This window comes from Bufo gargarizans, chromosome 7, assembly GCF_014858855.1.
Source record: "Bufo gargarizans isolate SCDJY-AF-19 chromosome 7, ASM1485885v1, whole genome shotgun sequence".
Taxonomy (NCBI): domain Eukaryota; kingdom Metazoa; phylum Chordata; class Amphibia; order Anura; family Bufonidae; genus Bufo; species Bufo gargarizans.
In genome coordinates this window covers 117,298,793-117,326,688 of record NC_058086.1, presented here as the reverse complement: position 1 = coordinate 117,326,688, position 27,896 = coordinate 117,298,793, and the positions used below count along the sequence as shown (strand labels likewise).

Here is a 27,896-nt window from a genome sequence, read left to right as displayed (position 1 = left end):
TGTTTTTAATCTTTTGTTTTTAACCTTTTACTTTCTACAATGTATTTCATTTTTACCATATATGTGACTTAAGATTACAGATTTATAGTGGATAGCGTTATGCACTGTAGATTTATATTGAGGAATGTTCAAAGTTTAGATTTAACAGCGAGATAAGAAACGCTCCGATATCGCTGGATTGAAAGAGTGCGTTTTATTTTTATTTTTATTTGTATTCAATGAACAGTTGCGAAATTATGATTCTGCAGAAGGCCATTATGATGGAGCAGCAGTTATGATGTAAAAGGATTTGTTTATCGATACAGGATAGTGAAATGAAATAAACCGTTTACCACTTAGGAAGGGGACATTATAACCCCGAAACGCGTCTGGTCAGACCCCCCCACCTGAACGCAAGAGCACCAAAAATAGTTAATGAAGCACATCTGCTGAACCACTTACAGTTTGGTCCGCGGGAGAAAGTGACGGTTATCTGAGGCCTGGATTGGAATGAGCGGCATGTGTGGAACAGTTCACTGACGCGGCTAACGTGGATCCTGGGAAAGGAAAGAGGGAAAGTATCCGATCAGGGCCCACAGGGCGGCAAACGACTTCAGAGTCCATAGGACGGTACAATACTTCTGAAACCGGTAAGACCGTTTCAATTGGAGTGTGATCACACATATTAACATTCACTTCTAGCGGGACGCCGCTAGGTTCAAATACAGCGGGACGCCGCTGCATCCAGTCTTCTTACTGCTTCTTCAGATATATCTGCTGTATCGATACTGACACACCGTATAGGCGGTATACCCCACACTTACAATACCAGAGAGTGTGGTGAACTCTACATATGAATATGGGAATGGACATATTCCAGAGAAATACTTAGTAACTAATTTTATTGTTTCAACATCACTCCATTGTTGTAACTAAGTTTCTATATTGATACATTCATTTACGATCAACAAAAGTGGAGACATCTGTTATACTTTGTTACATGCTGCTGCCCAACACTGCAGTGCAACATTAATGCTGCTTTAACTGATGCTGCTATATTTATTATATTTTATGTGATGTTTTAATTCTATTTATTTACAGGAGGTCTATCAATTTATTTACCCTGCATATTTTGTACCCTGGTGGTACACCTATGTTATATTTATAGTGGTTTATTGGTATTGATTGATAGTAATTTATATTCTACGTACTGTATACCCTTGGTGGTACTTATATGAGATTTGGATTGTTTTATTGGTAGTGATTCAACGCAATACCTTTTTAGTCACATATCTATTATTCTGCAATTTCAGAAATTATTTATTAAATTTAGTGTCCAAATTCCTTCAGGTGTGCCCAGTCTTTTTTATATAAAAAAATAAAACAGATTTTTTTCCCCACTTTTAATTTATCACTATCAAAATGCAAAAAAAAACTATACATATAAGGTATTGCCGGATTTGTACTGACCTGTAGAATAAAAGTAACTGGTCAGTTTTTTCGCACATTGAACGTCGTAAATAAAAATCCCATAAAACTGTGGTGGAATTGCTTTTTATTAGCAATTTCACCCCATTTGGAATTTTGTTCCCGCTTCCCACTACATCATATGCAATATTAAATGGTGGTGTTGGAAAGTACAACTGGTCCCACAAAAATTCCATACGACTATGTGAAACAGACAAATAAAAAAGTTATGGCTCTGGGAAGGCAGGGAATGCAAACTAAAACGCAAAAAAACAACAACAAAAACCCCAGGGCTTAAAGGGTTAAAAGGGGTTTTCCAGTTTGCATCCACATGCTTTAAAGTAAATAATTTATAAAGGTAGCTGTAATATTGTAATATATTTTCCCTTTACTGTGCCTATCTACTGTTGTGGGCTGTGACCATGTCCATGCAGCTCTTATCTTATTTCCTGTGATGTTACAGTATTCATACCCCTTGAACTAAGGATAAGCGAACCAGTTTGTAATGAACTTGGTTCGGTCTGAAGTTTTCTACTTTTCAGATGGCAGATGAACCGGAATCTTTTGAAGTTTGTTTCAGACGAATCCTCAAAGAAGGCTCACACTACCCTGAGATCAAGATGGGGGGAGGGCTTGCCCTGATTGGCTCCCAGGCAGACAGACAGCCTGGATGAGCCAATCAGTGCTGCAGCAGGCAGGGAGGTGCCCTAGCAGAGCAAGAAGAACATCATTCTGTGCTGGGCTGTAAATGAGAGTGGTTGGGTCTTACAGTGTCTACCAGAAAAAACATCTTAGGGAGTACGGGAGAGTCAGAAATCAATCAAGCTTGTATTCTACTGCTAGTGAATTACAAAGAAGAAGAAGTGTGTGTGCAGAATAGGGAGGCAGGGAAGGTGTCAGCCATGGAGTGAGAAGTAGGAGCTGAGGCTGGCAGTGCCTCCTGGCAAAAGTGCAGCTACTGCAAACCACAAAAGCAGCTACCTGCAAGGACATTCTTTTAAGGGAACCTACCACCTCCTAAATGCATGTAAACCCGCCAGCAGTACCTCAGGGTAGCCCACAGTGTGATACTAATCATACTTTTTATCCTGCAGTCCGATGCTACATAAGGTCAAAAAACGATCTTTTATCCTCTTTCCGCGCTAATTTGCATGTCAGCTTGAAGTCAAGGGGGCAGCGGACTCCTTGCTTCAAGTCAAGGTAACCACGCCCCCTCTTGCCTTTGAGTGACAGCCCGCAATTCCGAAGTCTCGCACATGCGCAGTGCCCTCTGTTTTACTGCGCGATCCTATGTCAGGGCATGGGATGATAAAAGATTGTTTTCTGACCTTATGCAGCATCGGACTGCAGGATGAAAAGTATGATTAGTATCACACTGCGAGCTACCCTGAGGTACTGGTGGTGGGTTTACATGCATTTAGTAGGTGACAGGTTCCCTTTAATGTTTTTTCCCCATTTTTACAGAAATGGAAAAAAAAATTGGAGGGTGGTGGTGAAATAATCGTAAACTGTGCAACATGTGTTTTAGCATCAATCTAGCATGGCATATAGAATACTAATGAGAACTCTGTCAGGTGATCTCACCTATTTAATTTATTTTTCTTAGTTTGAAAAACCATAAAGATACATTTACGTTTATTTCTGTCTCCACACGTTTTCAAAAACCAGCACAATATTATCTTTGAGGCCCAAAAATGTCAGCTCTACAGAAAGGTTGCAAACAAACTGCCTAGAGCCAGAATGTGTGTATTAACAGCACCAGCTATCCAGCTAGAAGTAGTAGTAGTAATAGTAGTAGTGGTAGTGGTAGTACTAGTAGTAGTAGTAATAGTAGTAATAGGCCGTAGTTGCCCCTGTTGGCTTCAGAACAGTGCAACATTATCGTTGAGGAGAAAGAGGATGAGATTGTGAATTGGATGGCTCAGTTCTCCTTTCAGTCGCAGCAGGATGACGTGGAGGTAACTTTGGAGTCTGACGCTGTGCCATGGGGCCAGGGGTCATAGCGTTCCTCCTGCTCCTCCTCCTTGCAGCCCCAGAGAATGCATTCCATGGAGTCCCCTCAGTCTTCACTGCCCCCATTTAGTGAGGCATCTTTCTTTTTCTTAAGAAGTGTCAAGAAAACCTAACAAAACCTTACGGCAGATAGTCAAGAGAGTCTCCCTCTTGACGACTTATGTGAGAACAGTCAGCATTTGTACTGACCTGAGGAGGCGATGGAGGAGGAGGCTGCAGACCCCAAGCATAGCCATGTTGGTGGTAGTAGTGGCACCTAGCCAAGTTGCTGTACCATTTAGTCGACTCTGCTGCCTTAAGGGAGCTAATTTTATGTGCTTAGCCTTGCTGGAAGTTATCTAGCTGATATTATTTCACCCACTACCTTGTACTCTCACATGGAGAACAATGTGGGCCGCTCCCTGCTATTCTAACCATGCGGCATGGTTCACACCACTGGGAACACCTGGAGCAGCTCTTACAGGCAGGGACAGTACATACTGTATCTTTCATGGCCCACAGTTTTTTCCAGCAGCGGCGAAGCAACACCCCGGCAACAAGGCCAGGTCTTTTTGACACAACACGATTGTATGGACCTAGCTTCCATACCAGGCACTTAGCCACCTCCTCCTCCATGGACGCTGGCCCATCCTGTCACGGCCTATAGTGTGTTTTGTGACACTTTCCTTCACTTCCAACACAAGGCAAGGGATGACGGCCACTTAAAGGGGAAGTACACACATAAACACACACTTTACTTGTGGCCGCGGGCAACGGCATGCATGGCAACCATAGGACTGAGACACTGCCACCACATGCACACAACACCACACGTTGCCACGGGCAACCAAGTGAAGGAAAGTGTCACAAAACACACCATAGGCCGTGACACATCCCCAGCAGCAGGGCACAGGGTCGCATGCACTACCCCTCCTTCCTATCACATATGTCAAGTCAAGCGTTGCCACGCCGTGTTGGATTTGATCGATTGCTGAAGTACATCAACTCCAACTGGGCAAGATGGTCAGTGACAATGGGCACAACATTCTGGCTCCCCTGAATCTGGGCAAAATAATACATGCTCTCTACATGGTGTACATCATCAACCATGGTGCATAACTTAATAAGTACACCAGACAGCCTGGAGGATCGGGAAAGAACTGGCTCCTTAGGCACACTGGCCAGAATGGCAACTTGTATGCTCGCTTGTTTATGCAGCGACAGGCATACCATTGACATCAAGCAGTCTGATGATTACTGGATGGCTATACTTTTATACTCTCCCTATCAAGGCAAAATGGGGGAAAACATGTGTCTTGTAGAAATATAGGACAAATTATGTTATTACAAGGAAACACTGTGTACGCAGCTCGCTACAGCTTATGGAAAACAGACAACTTCTGCCAGCATGTCTGAAAGGGAGGCCCAATCACTCTGCTCTCACAGCCACGAGTAGCAGAAGCAGCAGGAGCAGCAGCCATTTCAGTCTCCGGGCTGGAGCAGTTTTTCTATGTGCCACATCAGGCTGAGGGCAGTCAGCAAGCCGACAGCTCCCGTCTCAGCCCAGCTTCAAGCCTACCTAAAATCTCTGGCACATACCCTGTTCCCTAACCCCATGGATTTCTGAGCAGGCAGACTGGAACAATGGCCTGAACTGGCACACTACGCTCTTTTTCTTCTTTCTTTCCCAATCCCCAGTGTCATCTCGGAGAGGTCATCTTGGAGTTTTCAGCACCCTGGGAGGCGTGGTGACACCCAAACAGACCAAATTGTCCTCCGCCAGTGTCCAAAACATGAACCAAACCTGGAAAGGGTTTTCACACTCCTCCGGCTGAGGCCGATGAATAGATCTGGCCTTGCTGGCAGTGTCTCATTTTGCCACTGCTGCTGTCTGCCTGCCTGCTTGCCTCCGTCATGCCATAGCCACCATCATGCCACTGCTGCAGCCTGACACCCATCGTATTCCACCATGCCACTGCCACTATCATGTGCTACGTTTTGTTGGTCTATTTCTGTCACACAAAATGCATTTAAATGTGTGGGTGTAATATGAACAAATGTGGAAAAGTTCAAGGGGTAAAGATATTTTTTCAAGGCAGTGTATATCCATGGATGTGTCAAAGCAGCAACAGGGACAGTGATAGGGGAGGTCTATATAACTACCTGGGTGGGAGGAGCTATAAACTAGAAGGAAGGCGGGGCTAGAGAGAAGCGCGGAGGAAAAGACTCCTGGGGATTGAAGTGGAGACAGGCTGCAGCTGGATCAGAAGAAAGAGGAGGAAAGAGAGAACGAAACAGTAAGGAAGAAGGGGAGACCTGGTTACACTGATCAAGGATGCAAAGTGGGCTCTAATTGGAAGTTTAATACAGTGTGGCATGAGCTTTATTAAGAAAACTAAGGGGGTCATTTATCAGACTGGTGTAAAGTAGAACTGGCTTAGTTGACCATAGCATCCAATCAGATTTCTCTTTTCATTTTCCAAAGAAGCTGCCCAAAATGAAATGGCTGCTATGGGCAACTAAGCCAGTTCTACTTTATGCCAGTCTGATAAATGACCTCCTTAGTGGGCTATAGCTGTAACCAAGATACAGTGTGTGTGTGTGTGTGTGGGGAAGCTAATAAGCGGGCCGTAACTGGAAGGATCACACAATGTGGCATGAACTCTATTACAGAGGGGAATTTATCATAAGGGGAATATTTGAAGTCAGTTTTGCTGGAGTACTTTATGCCACATTTATCAAATGTCTCATGTTTGATAAATTTGTCTTATCCTTAAACCTAACACTTTTGTCAAGAAAAGCTACTACCGTTTTCCTACTCCACCCTCCTCCTGAACTGAGATTGCGACTTTTTTTTTGCAACTTTAAAAAAAAGTTTCAATGATAAATCTGGAGTGAAACACATAGTTAACCCACTCACTTTTCCGCCAATATTTCAAAACTGGAGTGAGTGGTGTAAAACGGCAAAAAGACGCAAATTGTTGTGCTAGTGAGTGCAAAAAGTTGCAAAAGCTCTATTTTATGACTTTTTGAAGCCAGAATTCTGGAGAAAAGGTATGATAAATCATGGCCACTGTGTGTGTGTGTGTGTGTGTGTGTGTGGGGGGGGGGGGCTACTAAGTGGGCTGTTACTGGAAGAATAATACATCAGTAATACAGGAAAGGCAGCAGTATGGACACATTAGTAAGTGCCTTGTATTAACTTTCTCTACATGATAAATACCATTTGCTAAAGTAAGACAAACCATTTAACCTTTTGTTTACCACCACAGGCGTATATATGTTGCGGCGATAAGTTCTTATCTGTATTCTCACGGGTGTCGGGTTAAATTGTGATCTGCAGATCACTTTGACTACTCTTTTATTATTACTATTTTTAATATTATTTTATTATTACAGCTGCGGTAACTGTAATAATCCCGAAGACCAAGCAAAGTGCGTGGCATCAGTGTGTTCATACGGTCAGTACCTCCACTGATCAATATCAGATCAGCGGGGGTCTGACACCCAGCACCCCTGTCAATCAGCTGGTTGAAGAGAAGGCAGCGCTGTGTGCAAGCGCGTCCTTCTCTTCATTGTTTGCCTGCTTGTCGTTGACATTTCAGCGGTGAGCAGGTGTAATTACAAGCTCTCCTATTCACTTCTATGAGACGGCACATTCCCATTCAAGTGTATAGGAACGAGCTGTTCCATAGAAGTGAATGGGATAGCTTGTAAGTACACCTGCCCACCGCTGCGCTGTTGTCACCGAGCAGATAAACAATGAAGAGAAGGAAGTGTAGTGTCCCACTAGGTAGGCGTGGGCACTACACAAGGGTCAAATGGTTTGCGTGTTACTTCTGCTCACAAGGGACAGTGATGTTACATTTGACTGTGCACTTTAATGCATTTTCTATGTGTTTTTACATGCAATGTTTCCCCTGTATTATGCATGGCAGGCCTATTAGGGTGTAGTTAGGCATCCTAGACACTAGAGGGAGATAGGGAGCCCCTAGTATAAATGTTCAGGCCCAGACAGGGAGGAGTTAGTTCATAGTCAGGAGTCTGTGGAGACAGAAGTGAGAAGGCACCAGCCAGAGATATGCTGAGGGCCTCCTCCTGACATGCAGCTTGATAGCCCTGGCTGCTAGCTACAACCAGGAGAACCCTAGCCTGCCTATAGATCAAGTGAGCCTCAGTTAGCTCAGAAGATTACCCCAGTAGTAGGGATGGACCTCCTGGGAGCAACCTGCAGTTTCCCTACCAAGCGAGGATAATACAACCAAGTACAGAGAAGTAACCTGATGGGCAGAAGTACTATAAAGTGAAGAGCAAGGGTCTATACTGGAGGAAGGATTTATATACCAAGGATTAAAGCCAGCAATTAGGCATCCGGGCCTTGGGATCCAGCCAGCTAGAATAGCTGAGGGGATAGAGCAGCATTGTACTGCAAAGCATTAACTGTTTGCCCTCCAAGTATCTTGCATGATTAATACCTGCCATTATTGAAAGGAAACCTGCTTGTGAAGTATTGTTCAAGGGACTGCATCATCATTGACAACTGTAATTGTCTGTACAAAGTTGGACTGTTTTCCAAGTAAAGCAACGTTTGGTCCACCATACAATCTGTGTACCTCAATTACTACTCCTACAAACTGGTGTGCCACCGTTACAGGCACTGGTGTCACGATCCTTAAAGGGACCTTGCCTCAGGCACTCAAAACACCTATAACATCCAGGGCACCTCACACACCATCAGGCCTGGTCCCTATCTACAGAGTGTGCCCCAGAGGAACTTGTGTCTACCTCTCCTTCACTGCTGCATGCCTCCCCAGGGTCCTCCAAAAAAGTGAGTAACCCTCAATTGCCCATACTGTGATCTCACTGTCGCTATACCCTGCAGGTCTGGCGTGCTGCAGAAGTGCTCACATGGAGCGCAGCCTTCTCTTCAAACAGCTCATCGGCAGAGGTGTCGGACCTGAAGATAAGTTATCAATATTAAAATCCCAGAAAACCCCTTTAAGTGGGCTGTAACTGGAAGCATAATACATTGTGGCATGAGCTTTATCATGGACAATGTGTGAGAGGCTACTAGGTGACAGGCACAATTATTGGTCAGTTACTGCTTTATTGCTGGCATATTATGGTGGCTATTAGTGGTACTACTGGTTTTATACTGTTAGTGTCCACAGGTACAGTATGTGACACCTTTTTATGGAAATGCAACGTGGAATGCCTGTCACGAAATAGCAGTCATCTATTAAACACAGCAGCCATTTAGAGGTGTCTATAATAAAGCCACAATACATTTCCATATGAAAATGTCCATGACATCAGGGCCGTAGAAAAGGGGTAAGGGGGGAGCAGTGGCGTAGCGTGGGTTACCAGCACCTGGGGCAAGCCAAGTATTGTGCCCCCCAACCTATAGACACGCCCCTTTTTAAAAATAATGCAGTAGATGTCACCTGCAGTCCTATGTAACACCACATCAGTGGTGAGTGACCGTCAGTGTCACTGTGTGACTGAGTCACTCCCTGAGTGTTAGATGTGGGGTGAGTCCCACACCTAACACTCAGGGAGTGACTCAGTCACACTGGGACACTGACTGTCACTGCTGATAGCCAAGCAGCAGGCAGTGAAGTGCCATGAAAGCCAGGCTAAGCAGTTGGCAGTCAGGGTGCTGGTGAAGGCTGAACAGAGACTGTACTACCCAGAGGATGCCATCTCTGCTGTCCATATACCAGGCCTACCAGTATTACCATTTCATATACTGCTAGCCCGCCTGGTCACCCCACACCTTACACTCAGGGAGCTGACACACTTACTGTGACACTGACTGACTCACTATCAGTGTCGCTCGACACTCATTCAGGCTGCCTGTGGAGTCCTGAAGTGGCACACTGCTGCAGTCATCTTTTTCTTCTTGCTCCGGCTCTGCAGTGTCTTTCCCACCCAGAAGGTGAGCGGAGCTTCGTACTTTGTACTTCGTACACAGCGTGTGCTCCTTATGTTAATACTGCCCTCACTCTGCGGCGCTGTGCAGTGCGCAGCAGAGCAGAGCGAAACTCATTCAGTCTGGTGCCCGGGGCAACAGCCCCCTGGTCCCCCATGCCACGCTACTGGGGGGGAGCAAGCAGGGCATGTGCCTTGGATGCAGAAGGTTGTCAGGGGACCCCCGGGTGCTTAATTGGACGGTGAAGCAGGGAGCAGTCCGTCACCATTCAGCTCAGCTGCTGGCACTCTCCAGCAGCCACACATCGCAATGCTGGGCTGTGTAGGAAGAGTGTGCAGGTCCAGGAATAATCCTGTGCACTCCCCCTACTCAGCCCAGCAGGTGGAATGTGTGACCGCTTTGTGCCTGCTCGGGAGTGCAGGTGAGTATTCATTGTTTTTTAGTTTTTGTTTTTACTTTATTAATTCATGAGGCACAATGTGGAAATAACTACTGTGACAGGCCACATTGAGGGCATTACTACTGTGGGCAGGTGTGTCTAGTCAATACAGAACTGCCCTACACTTTGTGAATGGTACAGTGACAAGCCCACATTACTTGAATAATATCATTAATCCAGTCATTGTGCCTCTGCATGAACAACACAGGCCTAAATTCATCTTCATGGATGACAATGAGCCAGCACATAGAGGTCACATCATTAAGGAACCGCTGCTGGAGCCTGGGGTACCTAAAATGTTGTGGCCTGCACTTTCTCCGGACCTGAATCCCATCGAAAACCTATGGGATCAGCTGAGTTGCCATGTAGAGGCTTGCAACTCTGTACCCCAGAACCTGAATGACCTGAGGGCCGCTATTCCAGAAGAGCGGGATGCCATACCTCAGCAGACAATAAGTCGACTTGTGAACAAAATGAGAAATCATTGTCCAGCTGTAATTGATGCTAAGGGCCACATGACAAGTTATTGAGAAATTTACATTTTTTGTGGGGGTATACCCACCACTGTTGTTGGCCTTTGTTTCAGTAACTTGTTTTAGATAACAAAACCACTATTGCATGCTTCTACATAAATGCTGTACTTTCATGATATAATATTATTGTAGTAAAACTTTTTACATTTTCCATAGACTTTGCCCTGAAGCCAAATATCCCTAACTTTTTTTAAGTAGTGTATATGGATGGCTAGGTCTTACAGGGCCAGTACAACACCCACCCCTGGGGATTTAACAGGCACAGTTGCCATCCTCTGTTATTATTTTTGCTCTATCACCACAGCAACCTTGTTCTGGTTCCAGTGTACATCACGCTGACATATAATTGAAATCCTGGCTACAGTAGGACCAGTTGGTTCTTTCATGTATTTCAATGTGTATTCCATTGTGTACCCTATGTGTGTGTATATATATATATATATATATATACACACACATGTACAGTAAAGACCAAAAGTTTGGACACACCTTCTCATCCAAAGAGTTTTCTTTATTTTCATAACTATGAAAATTGTAGATTCACACTGAAGGCATCAAAACTATGAATTAACACATGTGGAATTATATACATAACAAAAAAGTGTGAAACTGAAAATATGTCATATTCTAGGTTCTTCAAAGTAGTCACCTTTTGCTTTGATTACTGCTTTGCACACTCTTGGCATTCTCTTGATGAGCTTCAAGAGGTCGTCACCTGAAATGGTCTTCCAACAGTCTTGAAGGAGTTCCCAGAGATGCTTAGTACTTGTTGGCCCTTTTGCCTTCACTCTGCGGTCCAGAGTGTCAATGTTGTAACCCTGTTATGAGATTATTACACCATTCCCTGCACAACAGTTATATATCGATGCAGAAAAGGCTGTGATATTTAAGTCTATAGTATATTTTACATTTAATTTCACTGGTCTAAAAATGGCATTATTGCCATAAAACTGACTTTGCTATAATGCAAAGCGTTTAATAATACTAAACAGATATAATTTACTGAAAAGAAATTAGCAATTGCTCAGCAGCAGAATGCTATTGGGGTGCTATAATATGTGGAAACTTGAGGTTTTGATAAAACAATTGTCTCTCTGTTCGAATGAGTATAAAGAATATTTTTTTCTTGCAGGCGGCTGGTTGCGTAGCACAGAACAGCAAGAATGAAGTTCTGTAGCAGCTACATTATTAAACACCGTCCAGCCCTTCAATCTCTCACTCCCTCAAACTGCTTTCCCTGACCAAAGCCCCTCAATTATTTATTTCTATTGTTTCCCTACACTGTCTCTGTTACACTAGAAGAGATGCTTGCTTGAACTTCTATTTAATGTTTAAGATGTTTTCTGTCTCTTGACTACTGTGTTATTGGAAATGCAGTTTCTAAACAGACCTTTCTATATTGTAAAACAAACGTATTCTTTCCCCCACACCAACAATATAACAATACAGTAAAGGTGGTAATATTTGTGTCTACAGTGTCATTTTCATTTAATTTCACTGGTATAAAAATTAAGTTATTGCTGTAAAATGCTTTTGTTTTAATGCAATGCGTTTAATAACACAGGACAGATATAACGCACTGAAAAAAATGTGCCATCAGCAGCAGAATGCTATTGGAGTGTTGTGCTAGCAATAATAATATGTTGAAACTTGAGGTTTTGGGAAAAAAAAACTGTCTATGTTCACATGAGAAAAAAGAATAGTTTTGTCTTGCAGGTGGCTGTTTTTTTTTTTAGCACAGAACAGCAAGAATGAGGTTAGACCATCCCTGATGAAGGAGCCAGATGGCTCAGAAATGCATCGGATGAACTTTGATCTCTGGGAGCGCCAGTAGTATTTCGCGGTGATGTCACACGCACAGAAGATCCTGGACGCCGAATCTGCAGTCTGCTCCCTCGCACTACACAGCTACCGGCCGGAACAGTGTGAATGCTGGTAGGTGAGCAGTGAAGATTTGTTTTCTCCACACTTCCCTGCACACAGGAACGGGAACTGTGTAAGCATCCAAAGGACCTAGATCATTTTTCCAGCTCACATCTAAAGAAAAGGAAATTACCACCGCAGTGATTATTTAATCGCATCGTCAATTGATACTTATTCTCTATTATAGCGGAACATTTATCTAGCCACTGTACTCAATATGTTATATTTCTACCTACCAGCGCCAGTGTAAGTTTATACCGTAAGGTAACTACATTCTATCAAGAATGAGGTTCTGCAGCAGCTATATTAAGAACTATGCCCCAGCCCCTCACTCCTTCAAACTGCTTTACCTAATCATAGACCCTCAATATTTCTGTTCTTTCCCCACACTGTCCCTCATTAATAGCTCAACACAGATTGGTATTCTGCTTGTTCTTCACAGGCATCTCCCAGCCTGCTGCCAACCTGATTAGCTGATCCAGATTGGCTGTCAGCTTGAGACCGAATCAGGGCAAGCTCCCCCCACTTCCTCCCAGGGTCATGTGAGCATTCATCTATTTCCTTCCGCTTGGTTTTGACCATCAACTTGTGCAGTAAACTGGGGCTGCATGCCGTTTAGCTGGATTTGTCTGAAGTAAAGCTGAAAAGCTTCAGGTTCGTTTGGCTGATAAATTTATGTGAAATTCATAACAAACTCAGTTCATTATGAATCAATTCATCATATATATATATATATATATATATATATATATATACAAACATACAGTTGTGGCCAAAAGTTTTGAGAATTACATAAATATTGGAAATTGGAAAAGTTGCTGCTTAAGTTTTTATAATAGCAATTTGCATATACTCCAGAATGTTATGAAGAGTAATCAGATGAATTGCATAGTCCTTCTTTGCCATGAAAATTAACTTAATCCCAAAAAACCTTTCCACTGCATTTCATTGCTGTTATTAAAGGACCTGCTGAGATCATTTCAGTAATCGTCTTGTTAACTCAGGTGAGAATGTTGACAAGCACAAGGCTGGAGATAATTATGTCAGGCTAATTGGGTTTAAATGTCAGACTTGACCTGTTAAAAGGAGGGTGATGCTTGAAATCATTGTTCTTCCATTGTTAACCATGCTGACCTGCAAAGAAACGCGTGCAGCCAACATTGCGTTGCATAAAAATGGCTTCACAGGCAAGGATATTGTGGCTACTAAGATTGCACCTCAATCAACAATTTATAGGATCATCAAGAACCGAAAAGGAAAAAAGGTTCAATTCTTGTTAAGAATTCTTCAGGGCGTCCAAGAAAGTCCAGCAAGCGCCAGGATCGTCTCCTAAAGAGGATTCAGCTGCGGGATCAGAGTGCCACCAGTGCAGAGCTTGCTCAGGAATGGCAGCAGGCAGATGTGAGCGCATCTGCACGCACAGTGAGGCGAAGACTTTTGGAAGATGGCCTGGTGTCAAGAAGGGCCGCAAAGAAGCCACTTCTCTAAAAAAAAAAACACATCAGGGACAGATTGATCTTCTGCAGAAAAGATGGTGAATGGACTGCTGAGGACTGGGGCAAAGTCATATTCTCCGATGAAGCCTCTTTCCGGAGAAGAAAAGGTGAGCGCTACCATCAGTCCTGTGTCATGCCAACAGTAAAGCATCCTGAGACCATTCATGTGTGGGGTTGCTTCTCATCCAAGGGAGTGGGCTCACTCACAATTGTGCCCAAAAACATAGCCATGAATAAAGAATGGTACCAAAACACCCTCCAACAGCAACTTCTTCCAACAATCCAACAACAGTTTGGTGAAGAACAATGCATTTTCAATGGAGCACCGTGCCATAAGGCAAAAGGGATAACTAAGTGGCTCGGGGACCAAAACGTTGACATTTTGGGTCCATAGCCTGGAAACTCCCCAGATCTTAATCCCATTGAGAACTTGTGGTCAATCCTCAAGAGGTGGGTGGACAAACAAAAACCCACTAATTCTGACAAACTCCAAGAAGTGATTATGAAAGAATGGGTTGCTATCAGTCAGGAATTGGCCCAGAAGTTTATTGAGAGCATGCCCAGTTGCAGAGGTCCTGAAAAAGAAGGGCCAACACTGCAAATACTGACTCTTTGCATAAATGTCATGTAATTGTTGATAAAAGCCTTTGAAACGTATGAAGTGCGTGTAATTATATTTCACTACATCACAGAAACAACTGAAACAAACATCTAAAAGCAGTTTAGCAGCAAACTTTGTGAAAATGAATATTTGTGTCATTCTCAAAACTTTTGGCCACGACTGTATATATATACACGATATATAGTCCCATAGCAACAGCAGACAGAGGACAATACAATTAAGTGCAATTCAAAATGCCATATTAGCCTTCCAAGTGAAGTCTATCTGTATGATAGAGAAAATAAATGCACAAAGCCAGAAAAAAATTATTGTATAGTATGCCAAAATGTAAAAAGTAACAAAGCCCTAAAACACCATAAAAAAAAGCTTAAAACAAATGGTGTTTTTAAATGTGAAATTTAAAATTCACAGAGAAATAGAAATTAAGGACAGTCTCTATTAGTCCAAAGGGAACAGAGCAAGGACTGACAGAAGTAGGTCACGTTTCCAAATAAAAATTCAGCATTATCTGGCATATGGTCCTGCACTGCACTATATTTGTTCCAAGGAAGAAGAAGTAAGTGTATAATTTATTTTTATAAGTCCAATGTCCAAGTTTATTCATGAAGGCTAAGGTTGAGGGAATCGATTCTAAACAAATAAGATTAGTTCTGAACGTCATAAAAATGTGTCTGCAAAACAAATCTGAATCGTTTGTGGTTCACTTCAGATGAGTTGCGTAAAAACAGCATTTTATTATTAGTTTTGCCAGGGAAAAACCATGAGGGAAGAAGAAGATAGAGGATGACATAATACTGGGAGGAAGTAGGGGAGGAGTGGCTCAGACAAATCAGGGGGCAGTAGGCAGGGTAATGCCTATCTGAAGCAACAGAAGCGTCATAGTGTGCTCAGCTGCTGACCTGGAAGGAGTGTGTGTGGCAGAGTCTGCCAAAAATTGATTAGATTCACAAGCAAATACTTTAGTGTGATAGGTGGGGTGGATTAAAAGGGTTTTCCGACATTTATAGGTCATCACTACCTGACCGTTGGGGTCCGACAGCCAGGACCCTTGCTGATCAGCTGGTAGCATCACTGTCTTTTCGCTGCTTACCATCACATCACCGTACATTGCATAGCGGCTGTGCTTGCTATGACAACTCAGCCCCTCGTCATCCGAGATTCAAAATGTGGGTAGTGGTAGCACCAGCTATCCAGCCAGTAGTAGTGGCACTTATAATCATGGTGTTGGTGGTAGGGATAGTGGTACCAAAATGGGAACTCAGGGCAAATACAGGGAATGGGGCCAAGGAGCCCATGATGATATATCCCAGTCTAATAAAAGTGTCAGGGATGATGAGGACTATGATGATGATTTTGTGTTGAACAGGACATGAGAGTTGGATGAGGGTCAGGAGGAGGTGACATCCGAGGAGGAGGGTGGTGGCTGCAGCAGCAACAAAGAGTAGAATCACCCTGGGTTCACACCTGAGCGTTGCGCAAACGCGCGTTTTACGCACGTTTTTGTCGCGCGTTTTTATGCGCGTTTTTTGTAATAGTAAACGCGCGTTTGACGCGCGTTTGTGTCATTGACTGCAGTGTCCTATGGCCACAAACGCGCGTCAAAACGCCCCAAAGAAGCTCAAGTACTTGTTTGAGCGTCGGGCGTTTTACAGCGTGTTCGTACGCGCTGTAAAACGCCCAGGTGTGAACCCTTCCCATAGGGAAGCATTGGTTTTCATGTCTTAAGCGTTTTACAGCGCGTTTGAACGCGCTGTAAAACGCTCAGGTGTGAACCCAGGGTCAATGTATAGCTAAAACCTCCCCAAAAACTAGATCTGCTCTATTGCTTTCAGCTCAGGAACTGATGATGCTGTTGATACAATGGGTACAGACGGAAACCATGTTAGACGTAGGCCAAGTTCGGCTGCCTCTAGCTCTGTGTGAGCAACTCCTGTATAGCAATTTTTCTCCACAAGGCCAGCACACAAAACCACAGCTTTATGCAAGATCTGCAGGATTAAAATAAGCCATGGGCGTTCAACCACAACCATAAGTACAAAGGCTCTATTGCAATATTTGAGTCTGCATCACTGGATTCTGTTTGAAAATAGACCTGGTCAGCATTCCAAATTAGAATAATGTTTCTTCAGGTCTTCTTCGTAGCAGCCAGCCTGTGTGGTCAAGCAGTACAGTGTCCTTGTCATCATCATCATCAGCTTCTTCTCCTGTTCAGACTTCTCCTCCTTCTTGTCCTCCACTCAATTGTGAGACATCCATAACGGAATATGTGGCCATTAGAAAACTATTCTCGACCAGCAATTAGCTTGTGTGCAAGCTGAACTCCCACCTGGCCAAGTTGATGTCAGTGCATTTGCTGCTGTACCACTTAGTTGTAGGAATGGTAACGCAGTTCCACACCTCCACCAAAATTATATTCTGCAAAATTTACTTCTGTGTCATCACCCACAGTTTTTGCCAAATTCCATCAGATTTTTGGTCAGGTGTCCCGTTATGGCACATTTTCATGCGTTCACCAAAATGTTACTGTTTTGTAAAATTGAATACTTCTTTACACCGTCTGCTGCACTTTTTGCCAAATCCCATCGCTGAGATTTTAGATGTCCATAGTGGTACATTTCCGTGCCTTCACCAAAATTAAATTCTGCTGTATGATATTAATATTTTTGTCCAGCTGTCCACTTTTTTTTAAAAAATTGTCTCATTTTCTAAATGACTCTGGCCTTTCCCTGGCACATACCCTGAGTGTTGATTTCAATTCTAAAGCAAAGGCAGCCTGAGATGTGCCACAATAAGGCCTCTTGCACACAAACTTATTTTCATTCTGTTTCCGTTCCTTTTTTTGCAGACAGTAAATGGAACCATTCATTTCAATGGCTCAGCAAAAAAACGGAAGGTACTCCGTATTTCCGTTCCGCAAAAAAAATAGAACATGTCCTATTATTGTCTTCATCACGGACAAGGCTAGTACTGTTCTATTAGGAGCCAGCTGTTTTGTTCCTCAAGATAAGGAATGCACATGGATGTCATCCGTATTTTTTGCAGATCTGTTTTTTGCAGACCACAAAGAGGCCTTATTAAGAGGCTTGCACATCTTAATAATTGTGGGAAATTTAATACCAGGGGGACAGGGATTAACCCCTTACCGACACATGACGTAATAGTACATCATGGTGGCAGGTGACTTGCCACATTTTGACGTACTATTATGTCATGGTGATCAGCGGTGCGCACCCAATTAGTCACTGATAGCTGGCCCCTGCTGTATCCACCGGCATCATTGAAAAAGCTGATGCCGGCGGATTAACCGCTGACTGTGGTATAGAAGGGGCTTGCAGTCAGTGAAGGAGCCCATGATCCACCCTGTCCAATAAACACTGTAAAACAAAAAATAAAAACTGTGTCAAAAAAGCTATTTTTATCACCTTACATCACAAAAAAGTGCAACACCAAGTGATCAAAAAGGTGTATGCCCCCCAAAATGGTACTAATAAAACCTTCACCTCATCCTGCAAAATATGAGCCCCTACATAAGACAATCACACAAAATGACTTTAGGACTATGGAGACACTAAAATATGTTTTTTTTTTTTTTTTTTAAATGCTATTATTGTGTTAAGGTAAAATAAAAAAAGTAGACATAGTAGATATTGCCACATCTATAACGACCTTCTCTATAAAAATATCATATGACCTAATCCCTCAGATGAACAAAAAGTACAACACCAAGCAATCAAAATGGTGTATGCCCCCCAAAATAGTACCAATCAAACCATCACCTCATCACCTCATCCCCAGAAAAAAATAAGCCCCTACCTAAGACAAAGGTATGGCTCTCAGAGTATGAAGACACTAAAACATAATTTTGGGGGTTTCAAAAATGCTTTTAATGTGTAAAACTTAAATCAATAATAAAAAGTATACATATTAGGTATTGACACATCCGTAACGACCAGCTCTATAAAAATATCACATGACCTACCCCCTCAGGCAAACGCTGTAAAAATAAATAAAAATTCCCAAAACAACCAATTTTTTGGTCACCTTGCATCATAAAGTGTAATAATGAATGATCAAAAAATCATATGTACCCAAAAATGGTACAGATAAAAATGTCAACTCTTCCAGGAAAAAAACAATCCCCTACACAAGACGATCGGCAGAAAATTAAAAAATATGGCGTTCAAAAAATGGAGACACAAAAACATATTTTTTTTTCAGAAAAATGTATTATGTAAAACAAGCAAACAAAGTAGACAAATAGCACACAATCTAACCTGTTATGTGAACAGCTATTTTTTGGTTACCTTGCCTCACAAAAAACGTGATATAGAGCAAAGAAAATCATATGTACCCCAAAATAGTACCAATAAAACTGTTACCTTATCCCACAGTTTCCAAAATAAGGTCACTTTTGGGGAGTTTCTACTGTAGGGGTGCAACAGGGGGGCTTCAAATGGGACATGGTGTCTAAAAACCAGTCTAGCAAAATCTGCCTTCCAAAAACTATACGGCGCTCCTTTTCTTCTGCGGCCTGCCGTGTGCCCTTATGTCAGTATACAACCACATATGGAGTGTTTCTGTAAACCACAGAATAACTTTTTTCTAGTGTAATGCTTTAGTTTAAATGTCAGTTCTTGTTCCCCTGTTCATGGCATCTAGGATTGCTCCAAACAACATTTCATTGTATTGTACATTGTATTACGTTGTATTGTACAGTGACAATAAAGGCATCTTATCTTATAAGGGTAATAAATATTGAGTTTTGCTTGGCTGTTAACCCTTGATGTGTTAAAGAAAACAAATTATTAAAATGCAAAATCTGCCAAAAAAGTTAAATTTAGAAATTTCAGCTCCATTTTCTGTTAATCCTTGTGGAATACCTAATGGTTGGTAAAATCAATTCTGAGTAACTTGAGTGGTGTAGTTTCTAAAATCGGATCATTTATAGTTGGTTTCTATTATGTAAGCCCTACAAAGTGACTGCATAACTAAACTGGTCCTTAAAAAGTGGGTTTTGGAAATGTCTTCTAAAATTCTATTTCTAAACATCCTAAAAACTAAATTGACATTTACAAAATAATGCCAACATAAAGTAGACATATGGGGAATGTTAAGTAATAAATATTTTATGAGGTATCCCTTTCTGTTTTAAAAGCAGAGAAATTAAAATTTGGAAAATTGCTAAGTTTTAAAATTTTTTTGTAAATTTGGGATTTTTTCATAAATAATGGTGAAATATATTGACTCAAATTTATGACTGTCATGAAGTACAATGTGTCACGAGAAAACACTCTCAGAATGACTTGAATAAGTAAAAGTGTTCCAAAGGTATTACCACATAAAGTGACACATATCAGATTTGCAAAAAATGGCCTGGGCAGGAAGGTGAAAACTGGCCGGGGGTAGAAGGGGTTAAGACCAGTGAATAAAATGTCAGTCTTAGGCCTCTTTCACACTACAGTATGTTGCATTCAGTGTTTTGCGTTCCGTTTTTCACGGATCCGTTGTTCCGTTTTTTGCTTCCGTTGTGGTTCCGTTTCCGTTCCGTTGTTCCGTTCCGTTTTTCCGTATGGCAAATACAGTATACAGTAATTTCATATTAAAAATTGGGCTGGGCATAACATTTTCAATTGATGGTTCCGCAAAAAACGGAACGGATACGGAAGACATACGGATGCATTTCCGTATGTGTTCCGTTTTTTTTGCGGCCCCATTGACTTGAATGGAGCCACGGACTGTGATTCTCGGCCAAATATAGGACATGTTCTATCTTTTCAACGGAACGGAAAAACGGAAATACGGAAACGGAATGCATACGGAACACATTCCGTTTTTTTGCGGAACCATTGAAATGAATGGTTCCGTATACGGACCGTATACGGAACGCAAAAAACGGACCGTATACGGAACGCAAAAAACTGTAGTGTGAAAGAGGCCTTAAATCCCCCCTCCCCCTTATATTTTGTATTTATATCTATGCTTTCAAATTGGTATTTTATGAGTACAATAAAAGGGCTGCAGAGAAACAGATAAGGCTCTTTCCATCTTACGTCTGTTGAAAGTTGTTTGCTATGGCAACAGTGGAACCTGAACAGTAATACAAAGGTCTCTGAGAATAAACTTGGGCACTGAACTCATAAGTATCATTTATAGACTTCCTCTTGCTCTAAAATACAGAGAAGCTTAGGACCATATGCCACATGATACGTGTTAAAATGTTGAAAAAAAGTATGTGAAAGAGGTCCTAAACGGACTGTCTCACTTCAGCAAATTGCATTTGTCATGTAGACAAAGTTAATACAAGGCACTTCCCAATGTATTATTATTCATATTGTTTCCTTTGCTTGTTTAATTTATTTTTCTATTGCATTATACACTGCTCGTTTCCCAGATTTATGACCACCCTGCAATCCAACAGAAGTGGCCATGCTTGCAAACTATAGGAAAATGCTCAGAGGCTCCTGACCCTGTCACCTCATATCCGCACTACAGCAGTGGTCGTAAACCCTGTAAGTGAACAGTGAATAATGTGATGGAAAAATGAATTAAGTCAACAAAGGAGGCAATATGGACAATCACAATACACTAGTAAGTGCCTTGCATTAACTGCATCTACATGATAAATGTCATATGCTGAAGTGAGACAACCCCTTTAATTATGAGCTATAAGGGAAGCTGTCAATAATCCGAGTATTGGTATTGTAGTCAACACATGCACAGAAAATAGGAAGGAAGGATTTTCTTTACATGCAGTTTTTTGATCTTGCCATTTGTTTGGCTCAAAAAGTCTAAAAAATGTTTTCACTTGATCAGCATTTTTGCAGAATTTTTTTAAAGATGTTCTAAGGCCCGATGCACATATTTTGTGGTCCGCAAAAAATACGGGTGACATCCGTGTACATTCCGTATTTTGTGGAACGGAACAGCTGTCCCTTCATGGAACAGTACTATTCTTGTCCGTAATGCGGACAATAATAGGACATGTTCTATATTTTGGCGGAATGGAAATACAGAAACGGAATGCACACGGAGTACCTTCCGTTTTTTTTGCGGACCCATTGAAATGAATGGTTCCGTATATGGCCCACAAAAAAAACGTAACGGACGGAATGAAAATACATTCATGTGCAAGAGGCCTTAAGGGCTCATTCAGACGGCCGTATGAATGAGTCCACATCTGTTCTGAAATTTTGTGGAACGTGGGCGGACCCATTCATTTCAATGGGGCCCCAATAGATGTGGACATCACACAGTGTGCTGTCAGCATCCGTGGTTCTGTTCTACAGGGAAAAGATAGCGGAAAAGATAGAACATGCCCTATTCTTGTCTGCAATCGCGGACAAGATAGGCATTTTCTATTATGGTTGCGGCCATGTACGGATCCGCAAAGCATTACAGCCGTCTGAATGGGCCCTAAGTGTCATTCAAACATCAGTGTTTTGGTCAGTGATTTCCATCAGTGATTGTGAGTCGAGATGAGCTAAAAAGTCCTTCTAATATTATATGGAGATCCTGCTCCGTACAGTATTAGAATGTATTGGCTCCACTGTATTGGCACCACTCGAAACGGAACCTGAGTTCGGTACCAAGGTTTTTTACAGTAATAATTAATTCCCAAAGTTATTACATGAAGTCTTGCTAGACTTCGCAAAGTAATAACTTTGGCTCATCAGAGCCAATACATTCTAAGGGCTCATGCACACGAATGCATTTTCTTTCTATGTCCATTCAGTTTTTTGGGCGGACCGTATGCAGAACCATTCATTTCAATGGGTCCGCAAAAAACAAAGTTACTCCGTGTGCATTACGTTTCCGTAGATCTGTATTTCCGTTCCCAAAAAAATAGAAAATGTGCTATTATTGTCCGCATTACAGACAAGGATAGTGTTGTTCAATTAGGGGTCAGTTGTTCCATTCCACTAAATATGGAATGCACACGGACGTCATCCGTATTTTTTTTCCGTTTATCTCTAATTGTGAGCCAAAACCTGGATTGGAGCCTCCACAGACATACCTGTAAGGTATAAGGGAAAGATCTGCTCCTGTTCTATGTTTAGAGCCGCACCTGGTTTTGGCTTACAATCACTGACCAAATCACCTAATGGGGCATTACAGTACCTGGTGTTTTTTAATAGGTTTTTGTATTGATTTTTTTTATTTTATTTTTATAGAAAAGTTTGTTCCGCCTTGTAATGTCACTTTTTCAATAGAGCTGTATGGGAAAAAAGCAATGTTAAAAAAAAAGTTACAATGGAAGACTCCATTAAAACAATGTCAACATATAATTGCACATACATTTTTTTAAGCTGAAGAGAAAAAAAAACAAAAAAAAAAAACTGTGGAGGCATTATCCAGTCACTAAAGGGTTAAAAAAGCTGTTACAAAATGCCTATTTGTCCTCATATTTCCCATAGACTTCCTTGCAAGATTTAGGGCTGTATGGCATTGTGGTTGAATACCTCCCACATTTACATTTGCCAATCGCCACCATGATTTGCTGGTTTCTGCACAAGTGTCATAATAAAGTGATCAGTGTTAACAAAGGAGAAGATCAATCTCAAACATCAGTAGTAAATATCTACCAAACATCAGTGGTGACGCCATACTGGATAACAGTTCGATAGCTTGATTGGATGAAAAACACCACCATACTGGATAACTGTGTGACTGGATAACTTCATTACAATGTGACTGGATAAAACCGCTATACAGTGACTGGATAATGCCGCTGTACAGTTACTGAATAACAACGCCATACATGGACTGGATAACACCACCGTACAGTGACTGAATAACACTGCCATACAGTGACTAGCTAACACCACCATACAAGGACTGGATAACACCACCATACACTGACAGAATAACACCTCCGTACAATGATTGGATAACGCCGTTGTCTAGTGATTGAATAACACCATCATACAGTGACTGAATAACAGCTCCATACAGTGACTGGATAATACACCATACAGTGACTGAATAACAGCTCCATGCAGTGACTGAATAATACACCATACACTCACTGCATAACATTGGCATACAGTGACTGAATAACTCCTCAATACAGTGACTGGATAATGCCCCCCCCCCCCCCCATACAATAACTGGATAACAGGGTATAAAGGGTCTCAATACAGTATATGACTAAAGGCACAGTACAGGGTATAAGTGAACACAGTGCAGGGTATAATATAGGGTCACAGCACAGGGTAGGATAAGGAGGCAAATTAAAGGGTATAAGAGGTGGGCAGTACAGTATAGGGTTATTGGCACAGCATAGAGTATGATTACGGTGCACAGTACAAGGTATAATAAGTGGGCACAGTATGGTGTATGACTAGGGGCAGAGTATAGAATATGATTAGGGTGCACAGTACAGGGTATAATAAGTGGGCACAGCGTTTGACTAAGGGCAGAGTATAGAATATTATTAAGGTGCACAGTACAGGGTATAATAAGTGGGCACAGTACAGTGTATGACTAGGGGAAGAGTAGAGAGTATGATTAGGGTGCACAGTACAGGGTATAATAAGTGGGCACAGTACGGTATATGACTAGGGGCAGAGTATAGAATATGATTAGGGTGCACAGTACAGGGTATAATAAGTGGGCACAGTGTTTGACTAAGGGCAGAGTATAGAATATTATTAGGGTGCACAGTGCAGGGTATAATAAGTGGGCACAGCACAGTGTATCACTAGGGGCAAAGTATAGAGTATGATTAGGGTGCACAGTACAGGGTATAATAAGTGGGCACAGTACGGTGTATGACTAGGGGCAGAGTATAGAATATGATTAGGGTGCACAGTACAGGGTATAATAAGTGGGCACAGCTGTAATGCACCGAGCTGTTTTGCGAGGATCTCAACTGCGGAATCGTGTTGCATTAACCAGTGCCCAAGACCCAGAAGGAAAGTGAGGTTATAGATCAGGTTCAGTAGTGGATTCCCAGGCGGCTCTCTCAAACAACTGAGCGGAGAGTTAGGGATCCTGACATCATACACCTGTTCCCTGCTCTGAATGTATTATTAGCGGCGAGATGCCGTACGCCCTACAGGTGGATGTAGTAATTCATTTTGATGTAGGCAACAGTTATAGTCCATGAATCTTGTTTTCCATAACACACACCTCACTTGCATAAGTTATACAGAGAACAGAGTGCCTTGAATATTATTGCTTAGTTGGAAGGTACTGATAGTCCAGGTTATATTCAGCCACTGAATTCATTATACTTGCGGTTTGGTAGAGTCCTCAGTAGCGTCCCGGATTGCCAGGGAGGTTAGCGGAGTGAGGAATAAGGTTCCCAGGGGTTCCGGGGTCCGGATCCAATGCCTATGGGGGAGGCTTCTGTAGCAGTATGCACGGTGCACACTCCAAATTAGTGGAACACTGTGCATAGCTGCCACGGGGCTTATATGGGGTAGCTCCGCCCAGTGGGAGGAGTCGCTGTGCTGCAGATGGAACCACCCTGCCGATCGTTACAACAGCACAGTGTTTGACTAAGGGCAGAGTATAGAATATTATTAAGGTGCACAGTACAGGGTATAATAAGTGGGCACAGTACAGTGTATGACTAGGGGCTGAGTAGAAAGTATGATTAGGGTGCACAGTACAGGGTATAATAAGTGGGCACAGCACAGTGTTTGACTAAGCGCAGAGTATAGAATATCACTAGGGGCAGAGTATAGAGTATGATTAGGGTGCACAGTACAGGGTATAATAAGTGGGCACAGTGTTTGACTAAGGGCAGAGTATAGAATAGTATGAGGGTGCACAGTACAGGGTATAATAAGTGGGCACCGCACAGTGTATCACTAGGGGCAAAGTATAGAGTATGATTAGGGTGCACAGTACAGGGTATAATAAGTGGGCACAGCACAGTGTTTGACTAAGGGCAGAGTATAGAATATTATTAAGGTGCACAGTACAGGGTATAATAAGTGGGCACAGTACAGTGTATGACTAGGGGCAGAGTAGAGAGTATGATTAGGGTGCACAGTACAGGGTATAATAAGTGGGCACAGCACAGTGTTTGACTAAGGGCAGAGTATAGAATATTATTAGGGTGCACAGTACAGGGTATAATAAGTGGGCATAGTACAGTTTATGACTAGGGGCAGAGTAGAGAGTATGATTAGGGTGTAAAGTACAGGGTATAATAAGTGGGGACAGCACAGTGTTTGACTAAGGGCAGAGTATAGGGTTTAAAAGAGCACAGTACAGGTTATGACAAGAGTGCATAACACAGGATAAGGAGTACAGTACAGAGTATGGTAAGGGGCATAGTACAGTGTATGACTAAGGGCACAGTATAGAGTATAAGAAGGGGTGCCCCATTATTATACCCTGTACAGTGACCTCATATCATATACTGTGCTCCCAGTCATACAGTGTACTATACACAGTACAGGATATAAGAGGCTGATCGACGGGGGTCCCAGGTGTTGGACCCTTGCCAATCATATGCTGAGGATAGATTATCAGTAAGAAAAAGATGCAGAATCTCTTTAAGTCGCTTCAGAGGCCCCCATAAATAATCATTTTGTAGCGTCTTGCTGCTGTGTGAGCAGGTATATATGTAGCTGCAAAGTGGACCCCAGAATGAATGAGTGCAGGGCATAAGGGAACATAGTACAGGTTAGGTGGCACAGTACAGGGTATGATAATGTGGAATCTGCACCCCTGGACTTACTGATATTTGCCAGGCTGCCCATGAGTATCCACACGACCACCAGATAGGGAGTCTGCACCATGTGCCATTCCCATACCTGGAAGCATGCTGGGAATCTGAGCCTTCTTCCCCTGGTCATTATGTGAGCAGGTGTCACAGCCTATGGTGTGTTCAGTGGCACGCTCCTTCACTTGTGGTTGTCCGTGGCAACGTGTGGTGTTGTGTGCATGTGGTGGCAGTGTCTCGGCCTTCTGGCTGATCCCCAGGACATGGTTGCCACGCATGCCATTGCCCGCGGTAACAGGTGGAGTGTCTGCTTTATTGTGTGTGTATTCCCCTTTAAGTTGCTGTCTTCCCTTGCCTGGTGTAGCAAGGGTTAACTCCCTTCTTTGTGTGAACACTGGGTGTGTCTGTGTGTGGGTGTGGCTACTTGGGCCTATATAGCTTCTGCTGTGTTCAGAGGTCTGAGGGGTACTTCAGCCATGGTTTGCTGGAGTCATCCTCCTGGTTATATACCATCTGCCAGTGGGGGCCACCCTTGTGGTCATAGATGTTATAGCTGATGTTAAGTTGATGTTGTTTTCCTTTTCATGTTTAATGCAGCTATGGATCTGGGTTCCTGTGTGTGTGTATGTGTGTAGGCTGTGTCCATTTATGTATGGTGTGCACATCAGCTTGTGAGCATGGGATCCAGTCAGCAAGGCTGTGGCATGTAGGTTTGAACTAGAGTAGTTCACCTGCCATATCCATATGTCTGTTCATGTTTCTATCCCCTTGCAGCTTGGCCAGTTTAGACATCTGTTTCTCCGCGTCCAGGAGGAACAGGTTGTCTACCCAGCTCCTAGTCCAGGCCACCCTGAGGGCTAGTAGGAATATTAGGTTCTGGAGTATGAGCCCTCCTACCATCAGGGTCGGCTCATACAGCTAGGAGACAGGGCCAGAATTAGGGATTGATAGGAGGTGACCTGCTCCCTGATTCCTGTCCTGGCCTTGCAGCGACCAACATCTTCCGCCATCGCACGGCTGAGGGTTTTCCCCTTCCTCAGCCATGACAGCAGGCCCCCGGGAATGGTAACCCGAGCAGCACTTTAGGGTCCATGCAGCTAGAAAGATGGTTGGACAGACATGTGGCAGCTAGGCAGGCCTGTAACAGCGATCTTGCTTCCTTAATTATCTGATGTTCCACCAATCAGCTCCTCCCCAGCTCTGCCTTATGCCGAGCGCTGTTGACTGCATGACTTCTCAAAACCTGACTGCAGGGAGCTGTTGGCCCTGCACAAACCAAGCAGCCCCCCACCCGTAACCAGGTTACCCCATGTGAGGGGGGTTGGAATATATAAAAACAAGTACTAATGATAAAAAAAAGTAATTTCCCTAGGCATCAAAAGGGACATAGAAAAATCGGATATGCTGGATAAATTTATTAGAGGGGAAGGAGGAGGAACAACCGCAAGGAGATATGGGATTCTGATGGAGGGAAGGAAAAAAAGGATTATAATGCCAGCTGTAAGAAAATGGGAGAGAGAAAGACCTAGAATCTTTTACGGAGGAGAAATGGAGAGATGCCCTTAGAAATTATGCGAGGGTCTCTGATAGGGGCTCACATAAGATTTCACAATTCTTCATATTGCATAGATTACATAGATCTCCATGGATGTTGAAAAGAATGGATGTGAGGGAGTCAGATAAGTGCCTAAAATGTCGGGATGAGAAAGCCGATTTAATACATTGCTTTTGGAGATGCCCCAAACTCGTCAGATACTGGATAGAAATACTAGAAATCATATTTTTGCGTCTGAAAGTTCGGCTGCCCTATGACCCAGTCATTTGTATTTTGGG

The 27,896-nt window shown here is 42.7% G+C and overlaps 1 protein-coding gene across 2 annotated transcripts in view; it reads right to left on the bottom strand.

Annotated features, from left to right (window-relative positions):
• LOC122943747 (beta-1,3-galactosyltransferase 2-like) overlaps nt 1–27,896 on the bottom strand; it is a 122,428-nt gene that overhangs the window by 13,417 nt on the left and 81,115 nt on the right. Inside the window, exon 1 of one of the 2 annotated variants that reach the window (XM_044301737.1) lies at nt 442–540. The exons of the other annotated variant lie outside the window; for it this stretch is intronic. The gene's annotated coding sequence lies outside the window, so the exon portion shown is untranslated. Of the gene's footprint in view, nt 1–441; nt 541–27,896 lie in introns of those variants that run through there. 2 annotated transcript variants of the gene reach the window in all.